This window comes from Falco biarmicus, chromosome W, assembly GCF_023638135.1.
Source record: "Falco biarmicus isolate bFalBia1 chromosome W, bFalBia1.pri, whole genome shotgun sequence".
NCBI classification, from domain to species: domain Eukaryota; kingdom Metazoa; phylum Chordata; class Aves; order Falconiformes; family Falconidae; genus Falco; species Falco biarmicus.
In genome coordinates this window covers 15619506-15641594 of record NC_079310.1, presented here as the reverse complement: position 1 = coordinate 15641594, position 22089 = coordinate 15619506, and positions in this window count along the sequence as shown.

Here is a 22089-nt window from a genome sequence, read left to right as displayed (position 1 = left end):
TTATAGGTGCAGGAATATAAGAAATCCATGAAGATAATGTCCAGACCTTGAAAGGCAAGGAACTTTGCCTACCCATCTCCACCTCATATTTCTGTTCCTCTGATTCATCCTTCCTCTAATAAACTAACTGTCCTTTGTAGAAATATGGTAGCAAAGAGGCAGGCAGCATGTTGTATCTGTTGTCAAAGACTTTTCCTCCATTCACCTGAACAATTTGATTCTATTGTTGTTTGGGTTTTGGGGTGAGTGTTTTTGTTGTTTCTTGGTTAATTTTTGTGGGTCAGGCAGCATCTTTTGGTCTGTGTTCCTGCAGTGAAGGGTTTTAGGCACCCATACAGTGTGACAAGTTATATTATGGCCACTGGAGAAGGACAAATCTTTCCTGCTGAAATATTTTCCACAAAGAAAGGTCAGTTTTGATGACTCCTCCATCCTTCCCCTCCTTTGTAATTACTAATAAGAAAACAATTTCATTTTGGGTCTGCTGCATTTAAGGACTTTGTTACTGGTTGCATGTGTCAGGGTCCATGTGAATTGCTGCAGTACCTGACGCAACTCTTCAGTTTGTGTAAGCTGTGCTTCTATCTGTCACTGGTCCTTCTTTGCTGAGCACTATTTCCTATGAAATACTGAAATATTTTGCTAGTTGGCAACTTTTACAGAAAGTTTTGCTCTAGTGAATCAATGGGTTTCTCCATTCATTTTTCTATATTTTGAACATTTTGGCCTTATCTGGGCTGAAAAAAAGTATATTTTGCAGGCTGGAATTCATTTTTTTTCCCCAGTGAGGTCTGCTAGGGAGATGTGTGGGAGATTTGGCTCCCTCCTTCTTTACTCACAAAGTTCCAGTAGGTCAAATGCTACCACTGACAATTTAACTTTAGGTTTACTCCTTCAAATCCCCATCAGTCTCCTCGACTTGACTTTTCAAGTCCTTTCATGTCACTTCACGTGGTAGTGGGAGGAATTTACAATTATAGGCCACAGGCAGGGTTCAAAAAAGTGCTCTCTCTTTCTCAGAGAAGGGCTGACATCTTTCCACAGGCCTTCATTTTATTTTATAGACATAATACACTATTTAACAGCATAATTTAGTAAGTGTCAGTTCTCTGCCATGGAGTGTGGAGAAACCATTTTAATTCAACCTCTGGCAACGTCTGCTGATTCAAATAACACTCTGTGAAGTAATATTAATGTTTTCTGGAAAAGAAGTTGGAGTCAGAAATGCCCTTATTGGCCATCAGCATAAATAATGGTGTCATCCTGATCAGCAAGCACAATTCAAGACCTTTTGTCCTTAAAAGATAACTGTTTCATGTTTTAATTCATTGCCCACCTAATTAGTTACCCCAAAGTGCAGACACACATTCCACTAGTTTATACCTGAAACAAAGTTGGTTGGTTTTGTGTTGCTCTTCATGTCACACATTTTCCCAGCTTTTGAGCACTAGTAGATATTTTTTTTACTATTATTGCATATGGTTGTACCTGAATTAGTTGTTTCTGTTTACACAAGTCCTTTCGATGGACTAAAAATATATCCTAAAGGTATCTGTAGAAGAGCTGCTGTGACACAAAATCTGAATGAAACTGTTTCCCACCCTTCCAACTATAGTGCCTCTTTGTTCCTTGTGTGCTTTAAATGCTTGGGGGAAATGGGTCTGGCTGGAATACTAGAATGTTATCTGATTTAAGGTGTTCAAAGCATAAAGGGATGGGAAAACAGTGAGTCTTCTTGGCTGTCACAGAGACCATTTCATGTTTACCATGGCTGCGCAGTCACCATCTGTGTCTTACCAGAGTATCAAGGATGTCAGCTATCAAATGGAGTAGGAGGAGGCAACAGTTGCATCAAATGCTGGTCAGATATCATCTACTGAAGAGATTTTAATGTGTTCTCCAGCCCAGAGGTCTGCAATAGTCCATCATAATTTCTAGCAGCCATACCTGACTTTGTGCTCAGCATTTAAAAAAAAATTGAATCCATGTAATATAATTCTTCACACTTGCAGTCATAATGTCAGGCCCTTCCTGCAAGGTTGGTGCAGTTCGGTTTATGCTGTATTGATTTTTGACCTGGTCTAAGTTGAATTTCCTATGCATATCAGCCAAGGGATGGTGACGGTTCCTCAAGTCACCCTTCTCTCAGCTTAGAGATGAGTTCTATTATCCAGGCTGTGCATGCATCATCTCCTTGCTTCAGTTCACAGGTAGTAAGGCTGGACTTGGCCTGATGAGGGCAGCCAGTGATAAGCTATTCAGTGTGCATATGGGAAACCACCTCTTCTGCAGTGGGTGAAAAACTACTGTGTGGGGCAGAGTAGATCCCCACATTGTGCACCAAAGTCCTTGTCCCTCTGTATACCCCAACACTTCTTTGGGTAAATGCTTTTGTGCTCACTACTCTCCCTACCCACATTGGTTTTCCTTGTAAAGAAACCAAATCCAGAAAGGAGATGCAGTAAACCCTTGTAGATCTTCCAGGTTGGACAATGGTGAGATGACTGCATTGGGTGTCTATCCTACAACATATGTATAATAAATTATCCTTTGATAGTTTTATTTAATGAGAATAACAAGGGACATGGTCAGAAGGCAGACCTGCTTTGAGTAGGAGGTTGAATGAGAAAACCAAAAATTCCCTTCTCATCAGCATTGCTGTGATTTGGTTTCTACACCTGTTCTGTTGGGGAAGTTGAGAGGGGTAATGTCCATAGTAGTAACATACCCATAGATCTACACACATCTACAGCAATCATAGAATCATGGAACATACAGATTGGAAGGGACCTCAAAAGATCACCTGGTCCAACCTTTCATGGGAAAGGGAGCCTAGATGAGATTATCTAGCACCCTGTCCACTTGTATATTGAAAACCTCCAGTGATGGGGATTCTACCACATCCCTGGGGACATTATTTCAGTGAATGAGTGTTCACTGTAAAAAATTTCTTTCATATATTGAGATGAAACCTCTCCCACTGCAAATTGTACCCACTGTCCCTAGTCTTCTCCATGTGTCTCCTTGCAAAGAGAGAGCATCTGTCCTCTTTGTAGCTGCACTTTAAATTGATAAAATATTTCTTCTGTAGCCTTCACCTAAACTTATCAAAGCAGGCAAGGTTGTATTTTAACAAGAATGAGCTAGTTGGGCAATAGACTCTCTTTTGTATTTTTAAAAATCTCCTTTGTAAACCTCAAAACCAATAGGAGGCAAAGGCATATGTCATTTCACAAATGGGTAAAGTGATGCAAGCCAGAAACGGTGATGAGCAACACTGCCATAGGCTGAACAGTGGTCCATACACTCTTCTGAAGATGGCATGTGGCTTGGTAACTGTCCAGCTCCACCATCTGCAGAGACTGAAACCCAATTGCTGTTAATGAGAATGAAATTATGGTGATATTAGCATAATTAAAATGAGAAAAATTCTAATTCAAGGATGATTGATGCCCATGGAAAGATTTGGAGGGAGGCAGAAAAGGCAGGTCTAAGACTGTTGGCTCAGACTTTACCTGCACAATTTCTGCAGGTACAGGAGGAAATGTCCTGAAAAAAAAAGGGGCTAATGTGGCTACTGACTGGTATTAAATAAATGATGCATATTGGCAGAGCAATAGATGAAAACAGTGGAAAACACATTGTGAAAGGAACCAGAAGAATTGCTGTCATAATACTCCCCAAACTATTCTAGCTGGAGAGAGGCTAAAAAATAAGTATGTTACTGGGAGCATAAGTAAGGCAGCTTTAAAAGAAACACATGGCTCTGTAAGGTCATTGGCACAAGTTTTGCCCACGTGTCCACACTCTTAGAAGAGGAGCAATGGTTGTCCAGGTAAGGGACAGGGTTGTGAAAGTATGACATTGCGACTTGGGTTGTTTTGGGTTTTATTTTTTTATTTGAGGCAGGTTAAAAGAGCTCCAGGTGTTCTCTCCAGAAAAAATGAGATTAGAAGGCAACATTAATCAAGTTAACATATTCAAACAAGTAGATAAAGAGGAGAGGAAAAAGTTACCCTGAAATGTTTTTCTAATGAATACATATTTTAGCTGAAGAATTCACAGGGGTCAACATGGAAAAAGTCATGTATATATGCAAAACTAGCATTAGAAGACAAAGTGGGATTATTTTCAAAGCTCATAAATAATTTAACAGTTGGAAGAAAAATATGGCAATTTCTTTTGATCTTATTGCTAAAGGAATAACTTTAGGCCTGATAAAGCAAGGGGCTAAAGGAGTTTTCACACAGAAGAATTGGCAGAGCATAGCTATTTGTCTATTAAAACTTGTCACACCAGTCATGGTTTTTCTTGGATAAAAGATGGGCATGTTGGGATAGGCTTCTTTGACACACTAAAATGCCTGTATCCAATGCTAAATTACTTTTACATTGCAAAGGAATAAGTTTCTTGTTGACTTTTGTAAGGAGTTGTCCTGGTTTTGTCTGGGACAGAGTTAATTTTCTTCTTAGTAGCTAGTACAGTGCTGTGTTTTGGGTCTGGTGTGAGAACAAGGTTGACAGCACACTGATGTTTTTGGTTGTTGCTGGGTGATATTTATACTAAGTCAAGGACTCATACCATGAGACATCATGCTTGGTATATAAACTGGGTGGGGTGGGGTGGGGTGGCTGGGGCCTGCTGATCATTGCTTGGGGACTGGCTGGGCATTGGTCAGCGGGTGGTGAGCAGTTGTATTGTGCATCACTTGGTTTTTTTTCTCCCTTCCCTTTGGATTTCATTCCTCCTCCACCACCCCCAACTGTTATTATTATCATTGTTCTTTCACTTTTATTTTATTTTCAGTTATTAAATTGTTCTTATTTACAATTTACATTGTTTGTTTTACATTCCTTTCAGATTCTCCTCCCCACCCCTCTGGGTGAAGGGGGAGTGAGTGAATGGCTACGTGGTACTTTAATTACCAGCTGGGGTTAAACCATGACAGGTGTTCACTGTAATCAGTTGCAAATGTTCCTATTAACTTTTTTGCTGCAGAAAGAGGCCATTGCGAAATGCTTTTGACAACCGGACTTGCAAAAGCTCTGGAGGAAATGTGAAACTGGAAAAATGTGATGAGCAGAGTACCTTCTTAATTTGCATTTCTAGTTACCATGAAAATTGTGCAACTTCACGATGATCTGGGGCAGGTCATATAAGAGCTTCATTATCTATTTTGCATGCACAGTTATCCATACCGCCATTACACCTACTCAGTCTCCATGTCACTTTGTACAGTTTAGTCATGCAGTCAAATGTCTAAAGATATCAAATTCTCTGTTCCATATAATTTCTGTTCCTGACAGGTGAGAACGACTGATAACTGCCCTTCTGGCTCATATTCCAGTTTTGTTTTATTGAACAGGCCTCTATTTGTCTTTGAAATAACTTTTCTGGACAGTGAGAGAAGCCAGACTGATAGCCCTGAAATTTGCTTTCAGTGAACCTATGATCTTTTTACCTTCAAACACCTCAAGCGTGTTGGCTGGAAGACATTACTGCTCAGCTCAGGGAAGAGGTGCACAGAAACTCCAGCACTTCTCTTTGGTATGCAGAACCTAACCATGTATGCAGTGTCTTAGGCTATTTCAAATGGTAAGTACAAACAATGGCTAGTTCTGTTTTACTTCCCATTGCACTTAGCTTCTCTTAGTTACTACCTCCCAGATGAGATTTAGTGGTTTACATCTGTACCAAAGTGTTTCCTAATTCAGCCAGGTGTAATGCTTGGCCATGACCATCTGTCCATCATCTGTGGGACAGACAAAACAAATCTGCATGCTCAAGCACTGGAGGACTAATCTCTAAGTGAGATTGCACTCTTTATTGGCTTCACTGCTTAAAGTGCAACAAAAGTACCAGCTGGGCTAGTGAACAGTGATATAGACACCTCTGATCTAGGATCATCAAAAGATTTCACATATGAAGGCTTACTGACCAGATGGATGGCAAGTAGCTATCACTAGTGACCTGGTATAAAGGCAAAGCAAAGTTCAGTCTGGCTAAGTTTGTGATTTCACCCCAGTTGTTCCCAGCTGCACAGACCTCTGCCCATGTTTCTTCACCGTTTTCAGTTAGCGGGGAGGGAGTGCTCCTTTAAATTTGATGGATGAAACCTCTTTCTAAAATTCAGCATTTGGTGGTATCAACCATGGAAGGAAAAATTCACCAGTCTCTGATTAAACGGGATCTGGACTTGTAAGTCTTTCAGGCAGCTGTGTAGCTTTATGTGGATTCCCTACTTCTAGGAAAATAGAACACCTTAAATGTCCAGGATTTCACCCAAACTCAGCTTTCTCTCAGCACTGCAAAAGCTTGGTAGTCAAGGAGAGAAAATATTTACTTAGTAAAGCTTTAAGATCATGCTTTTGGGCTGGAAACTGAAAGGTGTAAATAAACCAGATATAGGAGAACTCCTACTTAAACTGTGGAGATTAATCTGCAAAGCCAGGCAGTTCTTTAATTCTTTATCTTGTTTTGGCTTGGACTGCTCTGTGCACCCCAATCATCAGAACAGGGATTTTGACATTCACCCACAAAACCATCTCCTAAATGAGGTGCTCAGATTGGGCAGAGGAGGCTAATAACTGGTCCCACACATAGGGCCAGCCTGCTCTTCTCAAGTTGCTATGTGTCTCAGTCTAATCACATTTCTTCTCATATCCTAAACTTAGCTGCTTGCTGCTTATCAGCTAACAGAGGTATGCGCAGAGACTCAGACCTTCTCTTACTTTGGCATTTGGGCTGCAGAGTGCTAATGCAGATGTTCTGGTCCCTTGGGGTCAGGAGAGTTGGGTTCAGAGGGGCAAATATCTCTTTGTCATGAGTCTCCTGGTTGCCTGCCCTCAAAGCAAACCAGACTCTTCCCCAGAGCCCACTCTAGCGCACTTGTGTGAAATGTTCTGAAAAATGTTAGTTCAATGCTTATTGTGTGAGATTTGTGTGCTTCAGCATGCTCTGGGGTTGCTCCAGAAAGCAGCAATAACAGAACAGACCAAGCAGAAGGAGTTAAAATGAGGAAAAACTAGGCTGACACTTGTCATCTGTGCTTACATGCCATTGTAACAGTGGCTGCAGGCTTCTATTGGCTTGGCTTAAAAAAAGATATTGCTGATGTCTAACACTTGATGACAGATGGTTCACCAATACTGCTAGGCCCATTGTCTCACTTAATAGCTCTTTGTTCTAGCTGAAAGAAGGTAATCTTTTCTTGTAGGAGTTGGTAGGAAGATCTGTGTACAATGTACCTTCTGAGAACCATTCTAGTTTGTTCTGTACTTCACTGAAGTGGAATCATCTGCCTTACCCTCTGGAGGAGGGACTCACAGAGGAGAACCGTGATGCCTAATTTGTGGGTGCTTTGCTGTCTGGTGGGACTCACAACACTGAATTAGGCAATTGCATTTTCTGTGCAGTGTATGGAAAAAAGTAAAACATGTGATCCAATCTGCCTCAAAGGATGAGAAGTTTGGGACCTCTGTCTCTTTGAGGACAAGAGGCACCCATTTTTGGGACATCATGCTGTCTCTCCCCTCTGGGGAGAGTTAACCCATCCACTCACCAGCTGCCTGCAAACTTGCATGTTCATATCTCTTCTTTTTTAAGAGCTGAAAGCAATAGCTGCAACCCAGCAATGCATGCTTCCCAGGAGAGTGCCCTAAGCAGCAGACTAAGGTGTACCAAGTACCAAGGGTGTGTGTGTGTGTCTGTGTCCCTTTCTCCCAGCGAGGTGCCCTGTGTGTGTTGTAATATATATCACAATCATTGGAGCAGTGTTAGGACCCTGGGTCTCCTAGGCCAGGTTATAGAGTCATTTGCTCCCTGATTCCATTTCTATTTCCACCTTTTAAACAAAATGAGGCAGAACAATGATGTGAATACCTTCCTGGACTGCTCTATGATAGTATAAATGGGGACATCCTCTGTTTCATGGGAGTCTCAGGGGACAAATCCCAGCTTCCAGCCAGACAGGGGAAGGATCTGAACCTATACTTATCATATCTCATGTGAATGAACTGCACCCCACAAGGCTGCAGCTTACAGGAAAAGGGCATGCTTACCTGTATGTGTGCAAGGAACCTCCTTCCCCAGTCTGTGCTCACTGGAGGAAGTCCATGCCAAGTTCAGAACTTACCAGATCATGACCCAGACTTCAGGATGGTTTATGAATGCCATGGCAAGAGGATGTTTCCTACCAAGGTGCTTCTTGCAACAAGAACCTGTTGTGTGTTTACCAGTAATGGTGCTATACAGGTTCTTCAGCAGCAATGTGGGAATGTTTAAGGTTGGATACCAGTGGTGAGAGCAAGTGTGCAAAGAAACACCAGAGAGACTTAATTCCCTTAATAAATGGAGCACAAGGGCTCTGATTTGGTAACTTCCAAATGTTTTTTTGGGGATGTGTTTGCTCTATTGTGACCGCTTACTGTATAGAGAGGGAAATTCTGGGACTGAAACCTGTTTTAAGGGCTGATTTCCTCAACAAGTAGGACAGCAGTGCCATTCCAAAAGGCATTTTCAGATTTCACAGCTGGCTAACTTGAGACTGTGGCTTATTCCTGTCTCATTGGCTCTGGGGTGATAGGACAAGCTAGGTATTTTCAAGATGAGTTTGTTTAGGGATCTTCATAGGTAGCAGCATTAACAACTTCCTTCTCCAAGTGATTCTGTGCACATGCTTGTGAAAGCTGCTTGGGCAGCATTTGCACATTGCACTGAAGCAACCAGTGATATGTGGTTCCCCATCTGCCAAACCCCTGTGACGTGTGAGTTCTTCCTGGGACTACAAACATGAGCACCTTGCATGCTTCTAGATCCATGGGGCAGTTGCTGCCTTAGTGTATTCGGGACTGGGGGAAAAGAGCTACTGGAAACTGCAATATTCAAGGTGGAAAAGTCCTCACCTTGCTTCAGAAGGATATTTCCAAATGGTATCACAATGCTAGTTACATGAAGAGGCAACAGGCAGAGCTCTGTAGCCTCATCAAAGCCCAGATCATCTCTTAATAAAAGAAAGTTGTCTAATGGACATCTGCCTGGAATGGGGATGGGATGGAAGTGGGGAGAGGAATTGTTTCCTCTTCTGTGTGCAAAGGAAGAGTGGCTCTGTGGCTACATCAGGAAATGCTGATATGGAAACGTGACTCCAGGAAGGGTTTTACTGCTTTCTTAGAGACACAGAAATGTGATTAGTGGTTGATGTGTCTCCATGGGACTCCAAAAAGAGTGACTGCAAGCTATGCCTTTGTTGTGGTTTAACTTGTACTTGTACCAAAGGTTGTCCCTGGCTATTCATGGGGATGGGATTGCAGTTTATTATAATTACACTGGTGCCAAGGAGCACCTTGGTGAAGGATGAATGTTTGACCTTTAATAAACCTTTAGTTTCATGTAATATGATTTAGCAGCTACAAATAAGAGGAGCCAGCATCAAACAGCCAGTGGCTTTTGAGTCTCTGTGATAGAGTGTTCCTGATCTGCTTTATAATGGTGCATGTGAGCAGGCAGCTACAGGCTTTTAGGTTGACTTGGCCTCTCTCTTCGTCTTCATAGCTTCAGACTTATGCTTTTCTTTGCTACTTGCCATTGCCAGCAATACAATTCCATGTTGAAACAGGCCCACACTGCAAAGCTTTGTTTGTTTTGCTTTACAGCACCTACAGTGTAAAGGGGTGAACTTCCTTTGGAAAGAAGCATGCAGTCTCTGTAAACCAAGCAAGTAAATCTTAAAACAGGGCGGGTATGTTTTGACAGCCCAGAGAAGGGTGTTTAATCAACCATAAGGCCATATCTACATTTGTGCTTCAGCCCATCCTATTTTAGTCCATGTCTCCAATATAACCAGAGTTGAGAGTGGCAAGTAAACATCACTTAATTCAGGCAGCAGTGTGGTCACAGCAGTGCTTTATTCCACAGCACACCAAATGTAAGTGAACTTCTAGTGGACTGACAGTGTTGTGGTTCCTCCCTCCTTTTTGGAGGACTGGGCTTGGAGATTTGCCCACTTTTTGAGCTTGCAGTGTAATGCATGAAGAAGTGATGGCAGAAAGGCAAGGACCATGCATGGTCCCTCCTGTTTCATTGGTTGTCCCTGCTGGTCCTCATAGATAGATTGCCCAGTTCAGTAACCCCAATGGTGTCTCTGTGAAGTCAAATATTTTTAGGGGTACTGATCTGGGCCATAGAGGCAGCCTTAATAGTGTTTTCTGTCCTCCCCTTGGGAACTGGTTGCTCCCCTGCACTGGATAGTTTATCTTCTGTGTATTACAGGGTACCTTGAAACAAGACTCTGAAACCTTGTCTCACCATCATCGGCCAACAGCCCTCAACTGTGGCCAGGGGTGTCCCCAGCTGGATGCCTTAGGGATGCAGACTATCCTACTCAGAACATATGGCCATGTCCTCGCAGGTATACCAGGATGTACCTTATAGTCCCAAATCCACTGCAGAGACATAGTGTCTACATCGGGGGGGGGGGGGGGGGGGGGGGGAGGCAGAGGGGGCAGAAGGAAGGTCTCTGGGGAGCTTGGCAGTCACAAGGGAAAGTGGGGAGGGCAGCTCAAGAAATAGGGAATTGGGCAACACCTTTTGATGCTACCTTTTCTGTGCTACTGTGGGAAATTGTGCCTTCCCTATTTCTAGTGGGATTTTCCTTCTTCAAAGGGTGATCTTCCCCATTCTCAGACTAGCCCAGATCAGAGGATGTGTCTCTGCATCCCCACAGCTCAGGGCAGGACACTAAATGGCATTTGGAGCAGAAACCTCTGCTTACTGGAGACTTAGTCCTTATATTCTAGCTCACTGACATCTGAGGCCAATTCCCACATCTGTAGCCTACTCAGCCCTCTACAGAGCATCTTCTCTGCCGAAGGCAGATATGGGATTGATGTATGTGCTCTTCTGTATTTGCCTTTACCTTCAGATAAAATGAAAATACTGACCATATTTTCTCCTTGTATTCATCACCTGATTTACATTTAATTTGTTTCTATTGCCCTAAGCAGGCATTAGTAACTCATAATAATAATTGGAGTTTCTACTAATAGAACTCCTTCCATCTGTGGAGTTCAAATTATAGACAAGAACCATTAGCCCTATTTAGAGATGGATTTAGCTGGTGCAACTTGTCCCAAAGCAGCAAAAGGAGCAATGTCCCAAGCTTTAGCTTCTGTAATTATCAGCATGAAGAAAACATGAGTGTGAAATCAAGCAACAGGCTTCAAATGAGAGCTACAATGACTCTAATTTATATGTACCATGATTTGATCTTCTAACCTAATTGGTTTAAGGTAAAACACAGGGAAATATCAAGCAGACATTAAATGAAATAGTGTCATTAAATCAATCCAATGAGATATGTTTTATGTAACAAAGGGATTTGTTCTATGAGTCAATGTATATTAATAAAAAAGTCAAAATAGATTCATTTTGTTCTCAAAGCAAAAACATTAAGGAAAGCCATCAAGAAGTGAAGAATATGATTTTTTTAAAACTGTGCTTTATTTAGGGCTAAGCTGGAAAGCATCATTCAATAATTACAGAAGATTACAAGGAGTTTTAGGGAATTGAGAGTGAAAGAGCAGCTGTATGTAAGTGCAAGTGCATTACACATCTGTACTTCCTAGCTGTGGGCTCAGTCTGGCTGCCCTTACTCGGGCAAAATACCCGCTACATTGCAGTGAGAGTTCTGAGAGAGTAAGGACTGTAAGATCAGGCAAAATAGGGAATTAAAATTAAAATAAAAATTTAAAAACTGCAAACAAACTAAAGAGAAAGGAAGAAAGTTTGAGATGAAGATAAAAAAACTAAGGAAAAAACCCCAAGAACATTAAAACAGTAAAACCAAAGAATCAGAAACCATTATCACACTGCTCAATTGATGCAAACAAGTGTGAGAATGATGTAAATCAAGTTTACAGATTGTGAAAATAAATTATAAAAAATATGTTATAATTTAAAATGTGTTCTTAAATAATTGTTTTTTCTGAGTCAGATTTTTTAAAGCAATGTTCTATTTTTTAACTGCTCTAAAGTCATTTACCAAAGATAAATATCGTGCTTTCATTAAATATTTTTCCTCATTTTTCTCTATCATTATAATTAAAAGTCCTACAAAATATGCAAATTTATTTACAGAAAAACAGAGCCAGCATCTTTTTTTAAACATCTCCCTGTTTTTCAAAATTGCTTGTAAACAGTTTCAGAAATTCTTCAAAGACTTTTTTTATTTTTGTTTTTATTTTTTATGTTATTTTTTTCTTTTTTAAGATTAAGGTTCTAGGCTAACTCCTTGCCCTGAAGGTTTCTAGAGCAAATATGGAAGCTACTGAAGGATAGGATGATGGGAATTTTGCGGACAGCAGATCATGAAGACATGAAGTGTTTAGCTGTGTTATGTTGTTCAAGTTAGAACTAAAGTCTGATAAAAAGACAGGTCTTTTGTTGCCCATATATGTTGTCTACAGAATAGAGTTTTGTTTTGATTATTTTTTTTAATAGCTCGAATGCTTGCAGTTAAAAAAGCTGCCAAAATAGCCATTTCTCTCCTTTTTCTCTTTGATAAATAACAGCATCCAACAGCAATTGGCAGAGTAGGAATTTATGCTCAATCTAACCTCTACAAAAATTACAGTTCTACAACATCTTTGTTTTAGCATTAATGCTAACTTCTATGTAGTATTTTTTTAATGTCTAATTTTTTCTATTATATAGGTATTTTAAACTTTCTTCTTTTAAATTCTGTAAAACTATTAGGATTTTAAATGGGGAGAGTTAGAAGCATTTACAAACCTTTTTTGTTTTCCATTTAATATCAACCATCTTTCTTTTCTCTATGTCTTTTTATGTATGTATGTATTTATTTATTTACTTTTTTGCTTTTCATACATATCCCTCTTACCTGTCTTTAACAGCATGATCCTTACGTATTATACAGAAAACAATATGAAAGCTTCATAGACTCTAATTAATGTATAACCAAAGAACCTCCCAAAGTATCAAAGAACTGTTATCTTGCTGTTTTAAAAGCATTTAAGCATTTTAATTTTTTTTTTACATATTTCATATAATTGTTCTCAAAAACTGTTTTAGGAACAGCTCAGAAAAAAGGAAAGAACTTCCATATTTTACATACATCTACAAGTCTGCAGTAAAAAGTTTTGTCCTTTGGTCCCTATATAGCTAAGGAATGACAGATAAAGATGCTTAGTGACTGTTACCATGGGTCACACATGGTAACTGCATCCTTGGTGGCAAACAGGCACTCCTTTGCCAGTATCCAGGTTTGCATCTCCTGTTTGAAGAAAAGCCGCTGTGGTGATATCAGTGTCTCTTCAGAAATCCTGCTTGACCTTGTTCCTGTTCTGATTTTAGTTATGTGTGTGTTTGTTTTCAAGTGCATGTCCTTCGAAGTCAGCAGATGTGATACTTTTCTTGAAGAAATGTTATAGTCTAAACAATCAAAGAGAGAATAAGTCTGAAGTCTTCAGCTTGACTGATTTTTGCTGATATGTCAAAGGTGTAATCCAACAGGTCCTGTTTTTTTAAAATATATATACTTTTTTCCCCTAAATGTGGCCCATTCAGCTGCTGCCCTAAAAAAATAAAGATCATTGCAAATTAAACAAAAAAAACAAACGGGGGAGGGGGGAATAGGGAAGGAGGGTGTGTGTATCTGGGATGGGGGGGGAAAAGACCTAAAAAATTAAAATTAAAATCAAAATGAAACTAAAAGCAAGCCTGTTCTTTTGGGCCCAGTCCTGCTCCTGTTGAAAGTAATGGGCGTTTTCTTCTCCCTTCAAATGGGACAGGATGGGGATCCTGGTTTGTTATTTTGCTTTTGGAGACATTGGCTCTGATTCTGTTGCCACTCAACATCAAAAGAAAGATTCCCCTTGACTTCAGTGAGAACCAGATGAAACCCAAAATGAGCAAGGTAGTCACGATCATGATAGAGAAAAATACGATTCTTCTTAATAGTAATAATAATAAATCAAATTAATAGTAGGGCAAGTCTACATAAATCTGTATTGCTACATATGTGCAGACAGTTGCATTTTAATTATTTTTAAGTGCCACTTTACAATGCCAGATCACAGTCTTACTTGGTGGGCTTTTGTAGTGTGAAAGGCATCAAGAAGGAATTGTTCTACATTTTAACAGGGTTTCATCTATAAGAGTGTATGAGCTTTCTGTGGAGACATAGCTGCCAATAACATCTGCTCCTTTGTCAATGTCAGAAAGTAGGACTTTGAACAGGCAATTTATAAGAAGTTAAATAAAAAAGTAAGACTGTTGGAATAAACTTTTTGTTTTGCAAAGAAAATGTAAAGCTAACATTTCTTAAATAAAAAAGTTATTTGAAAAAAAGTAATCATGATCCGACTAGGCTTGACATTTAAGTAGGATTCTTAATCATTAAGCATTAGCTCTTTCTAGCAAGCAGGTTCTTATGCGCTCAGTGATTTATTACATCAAGAAACTTAGAAACTGCAAAAGGTCCACTCTGGTGGAACAGTGTCATGCGGAATATCAATCCATGCTGGCAGGTTTTCACACTGTTGGTTCAACAAACAGCAAACCGTACACAGCAGTCTAAACAATTACAACACAAAAAAATAATAGAATAAAAAAATAAAAACCACTCGTCAAGGACCCTTTTTCAGTTGTAAACAAAAAGATGCATTTCTGGTTTGGATGGGTTTTTTTTTCCCACTCAAACCAATCATTCCCTCCCCCTGAGCAATTAATTTTGCCTGCAGTTGGTGTAATATGGACCTTTAGAATTAGGAATTCTTGAAACAATACAATGAGGCTTTTCTTGGTCTTGGTTTTTTTTTGGATTGCTATAGCTTTCAAAGTATTGCTACTATCATTACTCTTTTTAGGTTTGGTTATTTTTTTGGGGGGGAGGGTTGTTTGTTTGTTTGTTTGTTTTTAATTTTTAGGGAGTGATTTGAAATATCCTAAGGGGAAAAAAAGGTGTCAATTGAAAAAGGCCCCCAATTCTCCAGAACAAAAAAAATCACAAGATTTTTAGTGCAAAAAAATTAACCACACATTTTTTTCTGTTTCTTTTCCCCCAAAATTATCTGTAGTTACAACAAACCCATTTTTTCTAAAGAACTAGGAATCTCTTTTTTCCCTTCTATGTGACATCTAAAGAAGCATAAAATGCTGATGAGAAATCAAATGACAAATAAAGAAATCACTGCAAGCACCAAAACCAAAACAAAAATGAGCACAGCAAAAAACTGTGGCAGCACAATGTCAAAAAAAGGCACGTGATCATGACTGGCCAATCATCAACTGATACAACATCCAAGAAAAATGCTTCAATCACGGCACCTGCATGAAACTTGACGGCATGTCATGCAACCAGTTCTTAGCTTGTTACATGACGCCATCATGTCACACTTTCAACTTCAAGCTGATATGAACTTACGGCCTGGGGGACTGTATTCTCCACTTTCATGTCATTATGTGAACTTTTTTCCTAGCTCAGCACGAGACTGTGGTGGATTTGACTGGCTCTTGGTTGTTTTTGTTGGAATTTGATTGAATGACAAAAGAAGAAAACATTTTCATATATATATTTATATATAGTGTGGAAAAAGGGAAAGGTGGGGAAAGACATATATAAAAATAATAATTAAAAAGATGTTACAAGCACAACATCCGTCAAAAAGAGCTAATGGAAATACTTGCCATTAAACTACAGAAAATGAAACAAGGAGAGCAATACAAACTAACTGAATGGAAAAAAAAGAAAGAAAAGAAGAAGAAAAGAAATAAAGGAAGAAAAAAGGATGGAGGTAGCCTAGCTGGAGACACACACATAAACCACTTAAAGGTAGACACATGGTCAATAGTGAACAGTAAAAATGTTATGCAGTGGCTGTTGAGGAAAGCATGCACTGAATGAATGAGCACAGACATAGACTGGTTTGCAAAGTCTGGAAAATAAATATATTTGCTGCCAACCAGAATACTTTTGTTAGCACTGGTCTTTCCTGCACCACCCCCAGCATCCTTGGCTTTGCTGAATGGCTGGCCAAAGTTCTCTGAGAGCATTTCTATTTCCTTGAATGGACTCTGGAGCAGGTACCACTCTAATTCAATTATATCCCAAGTTTAAAATCATGAGAGAGTAATAGACCAAGAGCTGCTTTGACAATAAAAAAGAAAATGAAAAGCAGCTACTGCTGATTGCTGCATGTCTTTTTATCTGTTCACAGGATGGCAGGCTCTAAATCACAGAAATGCTGGTATGGCATGAGAAAACCTGTAGGAGGACTTGGATGATATGATGGTCCCTAAATCAGCATCATTAAAAAAAAAAAAAAGACCTTTACTCCTTTGGCATTTGGCTCAGGCCTGAATTTAAAAAATAATAGAAAAAAGAAAAGGACAGGACAGGACAAGACAGGATAAGAAAGAGAAAGAGAAAGAGAAAGAGAAAGAGAAAGAGAAGAAGAAAAAGGGAGAGGAAAAGGAAAAGAAAACAAAAAAGAAACTGCCAGGGGCTGGTTGCTATAATCTCCAGAAATACACTGTTCCTTTTCTACAAAGGAAAATGTACATTTATTGGCCCAGGGAGTTTTGCCTCGGTAAACACAAAAAATCACTGCATAAAACGATACACTTGTGTCAATCAGCAGCTCTGGACCCTGTCCTTCAGGTATTGCCTTTCTGTCCCCTTGGCAGGGCTCATATCTCTCCTATCCTATTTCTGAAAAGTCACTGCACACAACTGAAATTTCACGCATGCTGGCTAGAGAAAATTCTTACTTTGGGGTTTTTTTGTTTTTTTTTTTTTTACGATCTCTGTTTTTTTTCCCCTCAGCTGAAACATACTTTCTGGCTACAGTACTTATGCTTGGCTGACAAGAGATGGTGCTGAACTAAGACCCTGAACTGAGCACTGGCTTCAGCTTTTCCCACAGTTGGCTGCTGTCTTGGTTGGAGTTGACACCTTCTTGATGGCCTGGCCCCAAGTCTTGCCCTTTAATGAGCTAGAAGTGTCAACCTGAGATTCCTGGAGTCTGAGTGAAGGCAGTAGACTGGTATCCCTAAGACAGATGCAAGATCTGGGTCTACAGTTATTTCACAAGCCAAGAGGGTGAAAACAGTCTTTTTGAAGATGGGCCAGGGTAGAGATGTTGTCATTTGTGTCCCTAGGTACCCAAGGACAAGTAGTGTCAACTGTACAGGTCCAGGCTGTGTGTGAGGAAGAAAAGGCCTCTAGCATCCTCCTTACCCCTCAGGGCTTTCTGTCTATGTCATAGCACAAGAAAAAGAGAAGGTGGGGGAGTGGGGGAGGAAGGACATCTGGAAGCACCATCGTAGCAAGACTTGACTCTTTCCTTACCTCAAGCATGCCAGCAGCAATGGTTAAGCTCTAGGAGGAAAAGGGCTAACAGGCTTTGCTCCCCTGAAAGGAGCAAGGAGGCAGTGGAAACAGGAGAGATCTGTTGGAACAAATAATATCCTGCTATATCTCTGGGAAGTGGTAGCAGCACACATCTCCTGTCTGGGGTTGGAGTATGGGATGGCACCAGCTGCAGTGTCAGGGGTGGCAGCACCATGGGCAATGCCTATACTTCTGGCTGACTACAGGCACTGGCACCCTCATATGCTAGTCCCAGGCAGCCATCAAGCTGAGGAGAGGTTCTTGAACATAACACTGACTGGGGAAAATATTTTCCCTTTTGGGTGGAGTAGGAAGGACAAGACTGATCTATCAGTGACCACCGGCTTTGGAGTGGGTACTACCATCCCTCTGCCTTTTCTCCTCACACACCCTCATACACTGTGGATGTAATGCACACACAAACACACACAAATATTTATGTACAGGTGAAGCATTAGGACTTGCTGAGGCTAAAACAAACAAACAAAACCCCACAGAAAATGTACTTTCACATGAAAGTCACGTGATCAATCCTGTCTGCTTAACTTGGGTCTGTATTTCAAGCACCAAATTAAGCTGTCCTTCTAAATCAGGGTTCTACAGCACCTACATAGTCAGTGGAGAGAAGACCCTTTGAAGGTTTCTAGGGAGATATCCTGACCACACAGTGTATTTATCTGTTTAGATAAGATTTGTAATAAGCAGTAATATATTTAGGTCAATTGATTTAGATGAAACAGTCTTTCAAGTGCACAATCCCTTTTTCAGGTGTTAAACTTTCCCTCTGCAGGCCTACAGAGGCAAATGCCATTCTCTGTTGAATAGGCAGAGGAGTTAGATACATATCTTATAAGGACTGCTTCATCAGCAGCCTGAAATTGAGAGGCAAGTTAGGCATCTGTGTTAGATAGACTGGACGCCAGTCAAACTCACCTGTTCATGAAAAGCAATTCACATTGCGGGGAAAAGATGTAAACTTTAGGTATTGCTGTCCTGTTTTCAGTTGGGATAGAGTTAATTTTCTTAGTAGCTGGTGCAGTGCTGTGGTTTGGATTTGGTGTGAGAACAATGTTGATAGCACACTGATGTTTTTGGTTGTTTCTAGATAATGTTTATACTAAGTCAAGGTCTTTTGAGCTTCTTGGGCCCTGCCAGCGAGAAGGTTGGAGGGGCATGGGAAACTGGGAGGGGACACAGCCAGGATAGCTGACCCGAACTAGCCAAAGAGGTATTCCATACCATATGACATCATGCTGAGTATATAAACTGGAGGAAGAAGAAGGAAGGAGGGGGGGATGACATCTGGCATTATGGTGTTTGTTTTCCCAAGTAACCGTTACACGTGATGGAACCCTGTTTTCCTGGAGATGGCTGGACACGTGCCTGCTGATGGGAAGTGGTGAATGAATTCCTTGCTTTGCTTTGCTTGCATGCACAGCTTTTGCTTTACCGATTAAACTGTCTTTATCTCAACCCAGGAGTTTTCTCACTTTTACTTTTCTGATCCTCTCCCTCATCCCACTGTGGAGGGAGGGAGGGAGCAGCTGTGTGGTGCTTAGCTGCTGGCTGGGGTTAAACCATGATAATTGCTAAAGTAAATTTGTGTGTAAAAGTTTTAAGGTTATGAAGACAAGCATGTGCAGTCAAGTTCAGAAATGATGCCTTGAAGACAAAGGAGGAGCATACTTTGATGCACGTAACAATGACCAAGAGTTTGCTCCATTGACCAAACCATAGCCAAATAAATCTGGTAAATGCCAATACTCCTCCAACCCAGCTTCCTCTCCGAAGCATCTAAGTGGAGACTGAGACTGTTCTCCTTGAACATTCAATAGCCTTTGATAGAGGCTTAAAGTCCTAATGATGTGATTCAAGATGCAGGCATCTCCATCTGAGCAAATCACTCCTGGCTGGTTTTAGTTGAGACAGGCAGGGCTTGTAGGTCCCAACTCATTTGTCCTAAATGACTGCTCCAGATGAGACTGTGAACCATGGCCAGAAGGAGGCTATATCTCTCTGGCGATTATAGTGAGGACCTTGAGTGACTAGCTGTGAAGCAGATATGCTGTAGGTCTATAACATAAAGGGAAATGAATCTCAGTCAAAGCTTCAGTTAGAGCAAAGTCAAGTTTAGTCATGTCCTTGCAACCTGTGCTGTCAGCACAGTAATCCTAATGTTACAAACACCTCTGTCACAGGAAAGCTTTTAACAGCAGTTTCTGACCAGACTTTAGGGATGAGCTCTGCATTGTGGGAGTCTCAGCTTAGGAGTCCATTTACCCTAAATGCTACAAAGTCTGTGAAGGTTAGGAGGAACAATGAGTCTGCTTAGCTGAGGTATGAATAGGAGTTGAAGGTGCCTCAAAGATGGATTTATCAGAGGACCAAGAAGAGGATGCCAAGGCAGCTTTGTTCCCATTTATACCACCAGCCTGGTGGGTAGTTATGGCCTAAATCCATGGCTGTGCAAAACAGGAAGAATTCTGCCTTGTCTCTTGCTGATGCTAATGGCAAACTGCCCCAGTGTCAATGGGAGGAGTGTCACTGCTCTTCCTAGTGTATATTTCTCTGACAAAGTCAAGCTATGTAGAACAAGATTTGTGTTCAGCTGTACAATAAAGTTTTGAAAGCAAGAGAAGGACAGGCCTTTCCCAAAGACTTTATAAACTAAGAAAGTGCAGATGACCTTCTTTAAAAGTACACAGCTCCCATGCTCTGTGGCATTCACTATATAGTCTAGGGACTGCTAGGCTTGTGCAGCATCTTGCACACACCTCTTAGGGCACCTACTTGTTGTCAGGGTATGAATGTATCTGCTAAGCTCGCAATACACTCAGCTACAGGTGCAAGATTGCTCTATGTCTTCAGAGGATGACAGAATTAGCCCAACATTGCCTCCATCATGTTGGGCTACCAGGTTGAAGCTCTCTTTCTTCCAGTTCATAAACCTATTGCCTTCTACTCCTCGTTATTTCTACTGTGTCCTTCACCCAGTCTTTCCTAGACAAATCTTCATGGATCATTTTCTCTATCCTGTTTCTGTGCTGTCTTGTAGGCAAGGAACCTCTCCCTGAAGAAACTCAGAGGCCAGTGATAGAGAAGCCAAAGAGGAGAGGTGCCATGCTGGACCTTGTTCTCACCAAAAAAGGGCTGGTGGGGAATGTGAAGCTTAAAGGCAGACTTGGCTGCAGTGACCACGAAATGGTCACTGATCCTTAGGGCAGTGAGGAGGGTGCACAGGAAGCTCACTACCCTGGACTTCAGGAGAGCTGACTTTGGCCTCTTCAAGGACCTGCTCAGTAGAGTACCATGGGATAGAGCCCTGGAGGGAAGAAGGGCCCAAGAAAGCTGGTTAATATTAAAGGATCACCTTCTCCACGCTCAGGAGTGATGCATCCCAACAAAGATGAAGTTGGGCAAAAAAGCCAGAAGACCTGCATGGATGAACAAGTAGCTCTTGGACAAAATAAATCACAGAAAGGAAGCCTAAAGGGAGTAGAAGCAAGGACAGGTAGCCTGGGAGGAATACAGAGAAACTGTCCAAGCAGCCAGGGATAAGGTTAGGAAAGCTAAAGATAGAATTAAATTTGTCCAGGGACATCAAGGGCAACAAGAAAAGCTTCTATAGGTACGTCAGTGATAATAGGAAGACTAGAGAAAATATGGGCCCTCTCTGGAAGGAAACAGGAGATCTGGTTACCTGGGACATGGAGAAGGCTGAGATACTTAAATGACTTCTTCGCCTCGGTCTACACCAGCAAGTGCTCCAGCCACATGGCCCAAGTTGCATAAGGCAAAGGCAGGGACTGGGAGAATGAAGGACTGCCTGCTATAGGAGAAGATCGGGTTTGAGACCATCTAAAGAACCTGAAGGTGTGCAGGTCCATGGGACCTGATGACGTGCATCTGCAGGTCCTGAGGGAACTAGCTGATGAAGTGGCTAAGCCATTATCCATTGTATTTGAGAAGTTGTGGTAATCTGGTGAAGTTCCCACAGACTGAAAAGGGGAAATGTAACCCCCATTTTTAAAAAGGGAAATGAGGAAGACCCAGGAAACTACAGGCACCCGGTCAGTCTCACTTCAGTGTGTGGCAAGATCAGGGAGCAGGTTCTCCTGGAAACTATGCTAGGACACATGGAAAATAAGGCAGTGATTGGTGACAGCCAACATGGCTTCACTAAGGGCAAGTCGTGCCTGACAGATTTGGTGGCCTTCTACAACGGGGTTACAGGATTGATGGATGAGGGAAGAGCAACTGATGTCATCTACCTGGACTTGTGCAAAGCTTTTGACACTGTCCCACATGACATCCTTGTCTCTAAAGTGGACCACTCCATGGATAAGGAATTGGCTGGATGGTTGCACTCAAAGAGTTGTGGTCAGCGGCCCGATGTCCAAGTGGAGACCAGTGAAAACTGGCTTCTCTCAGGGGTCCGTACTGGGGCCGGTGCCATTCAACATCTTTGTCAGCAACATGAACAGTGGGATGGAGTGCACCCTCAGCAAGTTTGTCGATGACACCAAGCTGTGTGATGCGGTCGACATGCTGGAGGGAAGGGATGCCATCCAGAGGGACCTTGACAGGCTTGAGAGGTGGGTCCAAGGGAACCTCATGAAGTTCAACAAGGCCAAGTGCAAGGTCCTGCACCTGGGTCAGGGCAACCCCCAGTATCAATA